We start from the raw sequence: 9,293 nt of genomic DNA, 5'->3' as shown, positions 1-9,293 counted from the left end.
TGACTGTGTTTAGAGCAGCAATTAGACAGGGTAATTTACACCAACCCTGCAGCTCTACTGTTGTCAGACTCAGTGTTGGTATTTGTAGTCAGTGCATGGTGTTACCAGACTCAGTGTTGGTATTTGTAGTCAGTGCATGGTGTTACCAGACTCAGTGTTGGTATTTGTAGTCAGTACATGGTGTTACCAGACTCAGTGTTGGTATTTGTAGTCAGTACATGGTGTTACCAGACTCAGTGTTGGTATTTGTAGTCAGTGCATGGTGTTACCAGACTCAGTGTTGGTATTTTTAGTCAGTGCATGGTGTTACCAGACTCAGTGTTGGTATTTGTAGTCAGTACATGGTGTTACCAGACTCAGTGTTGGTATTTGTAGTCAGTGCATGGTGTTACCAGAATCAGTGTTGGTATTTGTAGTCAGTACATGGTGTTACCAGACTCAGTGTTGGTATTTGTAGTCAGTACATGGTGTTACCAGACTCAGTGTTGGTATTTGTAGTCAGTGCATGGTGTTACCAGACTCAGTGTTGGTATTTGTAGTCAGTGCATGGTGTTACCAGACTCAGTGTTGGTATTTGTAGTCAGTACATGGTGTTACCAGACTCAGTGTTGGTATTTGTAGTCAGTACATGGTGTTACCAGACTCAGTGTTGGTATTTGTAGTCAGTACATGATGTTACCAGACTCAGTGTTGGTATTTGTAGTCAGTACATGATGTTACCAGACTCAGTGTTGTATTTGTAGTCAGTACATGATGTTACCAGACTCAGTGTTGGTATTTGTAGTCGGTACATGATGTTACCAGACTTAGTGTTGGTATTTGTAGTCAGTACATGATGTTACCAGACTCAGTGTTGGTATTTGTAGTCAGTACATGATGTTACCAGACTCAGTGTGGGTATTTGTAGTCAGTACATGATGTTACCAGACTCAGTGTTGGTATTTGTAGTCAGTACATGATGTTACCAGACTCAGTGTTGTATTTGTAGTCAGTGCATGGTGTTACCAGACTCAGTGTTGGTATTTGTAGTCAGTGCATGGTGTTACCAGACTCAGTGTTGGTATTTTTAGTCAGTGCATGGTGTTACCAGACTCAGTGTTGGTATTTGTAGTCAGTGCATGGTGTTACCAGAATCAGTGTTGGTATTTGTAGTCAGTACATGGTGTTACCAGACTCAGTGTTGGTATTTGTAGTCAGTACATGATGTTACCAGACTCAGTGTTGGTATTTGTAGTCAGTACATGGTGTTACCAGACTCAGTGTTGGTATTTGTAGTCAGTACATGGTGTTACCAGACTCAGTGTTGGTATTTGTAGTCAGTGCATGGTGTTACCAGACTCAGTGTTGGTATTTGTAGTCAGTGCATGGTGTTACCAGACTCAGTGTTGGTATTTGTAGTCAGTACATGGTGTTACCAGACTCAGTGTTGGTATTTGTAGTCAGTACATGGTGTTACCAGACTCAGTGTTGGTATTTGTAGTCAGTGCATGGTGTTACCAGACTCAGTGTTGGTATTTTTAGTCAGTGCATGGTGTTACCAGACTCAGTGTTGGTATTTGTAGTCAGTACATGGTGTTACCAGACTCAGTGTTGGTATTTGTAGTCAGTGCATGGTGTTACCAGACTCAGTGTTGGTATTTTTAGTCAGTGCATGGTGTTACCAGACTCAGTGTTGGTATTTGTAGTCAGTGCATGGTGTTACCAGAATCAGTGTTGGTATTTGTAGTCAGTACATGGTGTTACCAGACTCAGTGTTGGTATTTGTAGTCAGTACATGATGTTACCAGACTCAGTGTTGGTATTTGTAGTCAGTACATGGTGTTACCAGACTCAGTGTTGGTATTTGTAGTCAGTACATGGTGTTACCAGACTCAGTGTTGGTATTTGTAGTCAGTGCATGGTGTTACCAGACTCAGTGTTGGTATTTGTAGTCAGTGCATGGTGTTACCAGACTCAGTGTTGGTATTTGTAGTCAGTACATGGTGTTACCAGACTCAGTGTTGGTATTTGTAGTCAGTACATGGTGTTACCAGACTCAGTGTTGGTATTTGTAGTCAGTACATGATGTTACCAGACTCAGTGTTGGTATTTGTAGTCAGTACATGATGTTACCAGACTCAGTGTTGTATTTGTAGTCAGTACATGATGTTACCAGACTCAGTGTTGGTATTTGTAATCAGTACATGATGTTACCAGACTTAGTGTTGGTATTTGTAGTCAGTACATGATGTTACCAGACTCAGTGTTGGTATTTGTAGTCAGTACATGATGTTACCAGACTCAGTGTTGGTATTTGTAGTCAGTGCATGGTGTTACCAGACTCAGTGTTGGTATTTGTAGTCAGTGCATGGTGTTACCAGACTCAGTGTTGGTATTTTTAGTCAGTGCATGGTGTTACCAGACTCAGTGTTGGTATTTGTAGTCAGTGCATGGTGTTACCAGAATCAGTGTTGGTATTTGTAGTCAGTACATGGTGTTACCAGACTCAGTGTTGGTATTTGTAGTCAGTACATGATGTTACCAGACTCAGTGTTGGTATTTGTAGTCAGTACATGGTGTTACCAGACTCAGTGTTGGTATTTGTAGTCAGTACATGGTGTTACCAGACTCAGTGTTGGTATTTGTAGTCAGTGCATGGTGTTACCAGACTCAGTGTTGGTATTTGTAGTCAGTGCATGGTGTTACCAGACTCAGTGTTGGTATTTGTAGTCAGTACATGGTGTTACCAGACTCAGTGTTGGTATTTGTAGTCAGTACATGGTGTTACCAGACTCAGTGTTGGTATTTGTAGTCAGTGCATGGTGTTACCAGACTCAGTGTTGGTATTTTTAGTCAGTGCATGGTGTTACCAGACTCAGTGTTGGTATTTGTAGTCAGTACATGGTGTTACCAGACTCAGTGTTGGTATTTGTAGTCAGTGCATGGTGTTACCAGACTCAGTGTTGGTATTTTTAGTCAGTGCATGGTGTTACCAGACTCAGTGTTGGTATTTGTAGTCAGTGCATGGTGTTACCAGAATCAGTGTTGGTATTTGTAGTCAGTACATGGTGTTACCAGACTCAGTGTTGGTATTTGTAGTCAGTACATGATGTTACCAGACTCAGTGTTGGTATTTGTAGTCAGTACATGGTGTTACCAGACTCAGTGTTGGTATTTGTAGTCAGTACATGGTGTTACCAGACTCAGTGTTGGTATTTGTAGTCAGTGCATGGTGTTACCAGACTCAGTGTTGGTATTTGTAGTCAGTGCATGGTGTTACCAGACTCAGTGTTGGTATTTGTAGTCAGTACATGGTGTTACCAGACTCAGTGTTGGTATTTGTAGTCAGTACATGGTGTTACCAGACTCAGTGTTGGTATTTGTAGTCAGTACATGATGTTACCAGACTCAGTGTTGGTATTTGTAGTCAGTACATGATGTTACCAGACTCAGTGTTGTATTTGTAGTCAGTACATGATGTTACCAGACTCAGTGTTGGTATTTGTAATCAGTACATGATGTTACCAGACTTAGTGTTGGTATTTGTAGTCAGTACATGATGTTACCAGACTCAGTGTTGGTATTTGTAGTCAGTACATGATGTTACCAGACTCAGTGTGGGTATTTGTAGTCAGTACATGATGTTACCAGACTCAGTGTTGGTATTTGTAGTCAGTACATGATGTTACCAGACTCAGTGTTGTATTTGTAGTCAGTGCATGGTGTTACCAGACTCAGTGTTGGTATTTGTAGTCAGTACATGATGTTACCAGACTCAGTGTTGGTATTTGTAGTCAGTACATGATGTTACCAGACTCAGTGTTGTATTTGTAGTCAGTGCATGGTGTTACCAGACTCAGTGTTGGTATTTGTAGTCAGTACATGATGTTACCAGACTCAGTGTTGGTATTTGTAGTCAGTGCATGGTGTTACCAGACTCAGTGTTGGTATTTGTAGTCAGTGCATGGTGTTACCAGACTCAGTGTTGGTATTTTTAGTCAGTGCATGGTGTTACCAGACTCAGTGTTGGTATTTGTAGTCAGTGCATGGTGTTACCAGAATCAGTGTTGGTATTTGTAGTCAGTACATGGTGTTACCAGACTCAGTGTTGGTATTTGTAGTCAGTACATGAAGTTACCAGACTCAGTGTTGGTATTTGTAGTCAGTACATGGTGTTACCAGACTCAGTGTTGGTATTTGTAGTCAGTACATGGTGTTACCAGACTCAGTGTTGGTATTTGTAGTCAGTGCATGGTGTTACCAGACTCAGTGTTGGTATTTGTAGTCAGTGCATGGTGTTACCAGACTCAGTGTTGGTATTTGTAGTCAGTACATGGTGTTACCAGACTCAGTGTTGGTATTTGTAGTCAGTACATGGTGTTACCAGACTCAGTGTTGGTATTTGTAGTCAGTGCATGGTGTTACCAGACTCAGTGTTGGTATTTTTAGTCAGTGCATGGTGTTACCAGACTCAGTGTTGGTATTTGTAGTCAGTACATGGTGTTACCAGACTCAGTGTTGGTATTTGTAGTCAGTGCATGGTGTTACCAGACTCAGTGTTGGTATTTTTAGTCAGTGCATGGTGTTACCAGACTCAGTGTTGGTATTTGTAGTCAGTGCATGGTGTTACCAGAATCAGTGTTGGTATTTGTAGTCAGTACATGGTGTTACCAGACTCAGTGTTGGTATTTGTAGTCAGTACATGATGTTACCAGACTCAGTGTTGGTATTTGTAGTCAGTACATGGTGTTACCAGACTCAGTGTTGGTATTTGTAGTCAGTACATGGTGTTACCAGACTCAGTGTTGGTATTTGTAGTCAGTGCATGGTGTTACCAGACTCAGTGTTGGTATTTGTAGTCAGTGCATGGTGTTACCAGACTCAGTGTTGGTATTTGTAGTCAGTACATGGTGTTACCAGACTCAGTGTTGGTATTTGTAGTCAGTACATGGTGTTACCAGACTCAGTGTTGGTATTTGTAGTCAGTACATGATGTTACCAGACTCAGTGTTGGTATTTGTAGTCAGTACATGATGTTACCAGACTCAGTGTTGTATTTGTAGTCAGTACATGATGTTACCAGACTCAGTGTTGGTATTTGTAATCAGTACATGATGTTACCAGACTTAGTGTTGGTATTTGTAGTCAGTACATGATGTTACCAGACTCAGTGTTGGTATTTGTAGTCAGTACATGATGTTACCAGACTCAGTGTGGGTATTTGTAGTCAGTACATGATGTTACCAGACTCAGTGTTGGTATTTGTAGTCAGTACATGATGTTACCAGACTCAGTGTTGTATTTGTAGTCAGTGCATGGTGTTACCAGACTCAGTGTTGGTATTTGTAGTCAGTACATGATGTTACCAGACTCAGTGTTGGTATTTGTAGTCAGTACATGATGTTACCAGACTCAGTGTTGTATTTGTAGTCAGTGCATGGTGTTACCAGACTCAGTGTTGGTATTTGTAGTCAGTACATGATGTTACCAGACTCAGTGTTGGTATTTGTAGTCAGTGCATGGTGTTACCAGACTCAGTGTTGGTATTTGTAGTCAGTGCATGGTGTTACCAGACTCAGTGTTGGTATTTTTAGTCAGTGCATGGTGTTACCAGACTCAGTGTTGGTATTTGTAGTCAGTGCATGGTGTTACCAGAATCAGTGTTGGTATTTGTAGTCAGTACATGGTGTTACCAGACTCAGTGTTGGTATTTGTAGTCAGTACATGATGTTACCAGACTCAGTGTTGGTATTTGTAGTCAGTACATGGTGTTACCAGACTCAGTGTTGGTATTTGTAGTCAGTACATGGTGTTACCAGACTCAGTGTTGGTATTTGTAGTCAGTGCATGGTGTTACCAGACTCAGTGTTGGTATTTGTAGTCAGTGCATGGTGTTACCAGACTCAGTGTTGGTATTTGTAGTCAGTACATGGTGTTACCAGACTCAGTGTTGGTATTTGTAGTCAGTACATGGTGTTACCAGACTCAGTGTTGGTATTTGTAGTCAGTGCATGGTGTTACCAGACTCAGTGTTGGTATTTTTAGTCAGTGCATGGTGTTACCAGACTCAGTGTTGGTATTTGTAGTCAGTACATGGTGTTACCAGACTCAGTGTTGGTATTTGTAGTCAGTGCATGGTGTTACCAGACTCAGTGTTGGTATTTTTAGTCAGTGCATGGTGTTACCAGACTCAGTGTTGGTATTTGTAGTCAGTGCATGGTGTTACCAGAATCAGTGTTGGTATTTGTAGTCAGTACATGGTGTTACCAGACTCAGTGTTGGTATTTGTAGTCAGTACATGATGTTACCAGACTCAGTGTTGGTATTTGTAGTCAGTACATGGTGTTACCAGACTCAGTGTTGGTATTTGTAGTCAGTACATGGTGTTACCAGACTCAGTGTTGGTATTTGTAGTCAGTGCATGGTGTTACCAGACTCAGTGTTGGTATTTGTAGTCAGTGCATGGTGTTACCAGACTCAGTGTTGGTATTTGTAGTCAGTACATGGTGTTACCAGACTCAGTGTTGGTATTTGTAGTCAGTACATGGTGTTACCAGACTCAGTGTTGGTATTTGTAGTCAGTACATGATGTTACCAGACTCAGTGTTGGTATTTGTAGTCAGTACATGATGTTACCAGACTCAGTGTTGTATTTGTAGTCAGTACATGATGTTACCAGACTCAGTGTTGGTATTTGTAATCAGTACATGATGTTACCAGACTTAGTGTTGGTATTTGTAGTCAGTACATGATGTTACCAGACTCAGTGTTGGTATTTGTAGTCAGTACATGATGTTACCAGACTCAGTGTGGGTATTTGTAGTCAGTACATGATGTTACCAGACTCAGTGTTGGTATTTGTAGTCAGTACATGATGTTACCAGACTCAGTGTTGTATTTGTAGTCAGTGCATGGTGTTACCAGACTCAGTGTTGGTATTTGTAGTCAGTACATGATGTTACCAGACTCAGTGTTGGTATTTGTAGTCAGTACATGATGTTACCAGACTCAGTGTTGTATTTGTAGTCAGTGCATGGTGTTACCAGACTCAGTGTTGGTATTTGTAGTCAGTACATGATGTTACCAGACTCAGTGTTGGTATTTGTAGTCAGTACATGGTGTTACCAGACTCAGTGTTGGTATTTGTAGTCAGTGCATGATGTTACCAGACACAGTGTTTCTCTTCTACTGCTTCCCTGATGCTAACATGGTGGCATCACAATTCTAAATGTTCAGATGCATTTGTCCAAAGTCTGCATATCTTTGGCTCTGGGTAACGCTATTGACAGGTAGTAATGATCAGGATTGGGCCAGTCTGTGAACACCAGGAGGTATAGGTGACCAAAAGGGCTGAGTGACCTTCCCTGACTCCAGGGTCCAGGAGTTACAGAGACTCCAGTCACTAGTGAAACAGGACTCAATGAAAGGACTCAATGCAAATGTATATAACAACTGACCAACCATCTAACCTGGATGGCTGAGTGGGAGAGAGAGACCCAACCACTCTAACCTGGATGGCTGAGTGGGAGAGAGAGAACCAACTCCCTAACCTGGATGGCTGAGTGGGAGAGAGAGAACCAACTCCCTAACCTGGATGGCTGAGTGGGAGAGAGAGACCCACCTCACTAACCTGGATGGCTGAGTGGGAGAGAGAGAACCAACTCCCTAACCTGGATGGCTGAGTGGGAGAGAGAGAACCAACTCCCTAACCTGGCCAGAGGGTGGATGGCTGGTTGGGGAAGAGAGGGAGGGAGACCCACCTCACTAACCTGGCCAGAGGGGTGGGAGGCTGGGTGGGGAAGAGAGGGAGGGAGACCCACCTCACTAACCTGGCCAGAGGGGTAGGAGGCTGGGTGGGGGAGGGAAGAAGACCCATCTCCCTAATCTGGCTGGAGGGATGGGAGGCTGGGTGGGGGAGGGAGGGAGCCCCACCTCCATAACCTGGCCAGAGGGGTGGGAGGCTGGGTGGGAAAGTGAGAGTGAGTGAGAAAGAAAGAGAGGGGGTGGGACAGATAGACAGAAGAGGAGGGGGACAGAGGTAAAATGAGGGAGACGAGGGAAGATGGGAGAGAAAGGGAAGGGATGTGTAGTTGAGAGAATGGGAGAGATTGAAAGAGGGAGGTAAAGAATTACAAGCTGGTTCCTTCTTGTCCTTATCTGGACATCTGTTAAAGTTAATAATTAACAGTGATTATCTCTGTCTGACCAAGTAGCCATATGTCCCATTTCAAATCTGTAGTTAAAAATCATCTCTTTAACCTTCCAATTCATGAGCTCATTTTGGGCACATTTAGTGCCCTGTGCATTGAGAAATGTAATGAGTAACCTATAATATGCTCTTAGATTGACGGGAAATGACAAACTCATCAGAATTTGTTTTCCGAGATGACATGCTAGTGTAAGTGACAAGAACAGAGTCTACCAGAGCCCTTCTCCACATGTTAACACACTATTTTCTTTCTCACTTGCAAGGCACATAAAATGTAGCTGCATTTGACAGAAGTGAAGCCAAGCTATTAGTTGAATTAGTCGAGCTACAATCGTCACATCTCATTCACATCACAACACGTTTATCTCCTTTTGAAGAGATTAAACAGCCATTTTACACTCAACTAGCACTATCAACTCAATTACCAAGGCGACATATTTTGCATTTTGTTGGGAAGGTTTTAATGTGGGAATAGATTGGTTTAACTTGTTCTTCACTCTATCTCTATGTTTCTTACTCAATCTCTCTCTCTTTCTCTCCCTCTCTTTCTCTCCCTCTCTTTCTCTCTCTCTCTTTCTCTCCCTCTCTTTCTCTCCCTCTCTTTCTCTCCCTCTCTTTCTCTCTCTCTCTCTTTCTCTCTCTCTCTCAATCTCTAATACACTTTCGCTCACCACTCCCTTGTCAGTGTTTGAGTTATTGACTTACCCTCTTTAGCTATTGATAAAATAACTATCTGTTCTGCCATATGATGGGTGGAGCTGCATGGGAGCTGAGGATTGGGTGTCTGGCAGACAGACAGGCAGAAAGGCCTATGGACCACTATACTAAGAAGTAAACTAAGATCAAATCAAAATCAAATGTATTTATATAGCCCTTCTTACATCAGCTGATATATCAAAGTGCTGTACAGAAATCCTGCCTAAAACCCCAAACAGCAAGCAATGCAGGTGTAGAAGCACAGTGGCTGGGAAAAACTCCCTAGAAAGGCCAAAACCTAGGAAGAAACCTAGAGAGGAACCAGGCTACCAGGCCTGTTCTGGCTGTGCCGGGTGGAGATTATAACAGAACATGGCCAAGATGTTCAAATGTTCCTAAATGACCAGCA

Source organism: Oncorhynchus kisutch, linkage group LG2, assembly GCF_002021735.2.
Source record: "Oncorhynchus kisutch isolate 150728-3 linkage group LG2, Okis_V2, whole genome shotgun sequence".
Lineage (NCBI taxonomy): Eukaryota > Metazoa > Chordata > Actinopteri > Salmoniformes > Salmonidae > Oncorhynchus > Oncorhynchus kisutch.
Note: the sequence above shows the minus strand (reverse complement) of the source record.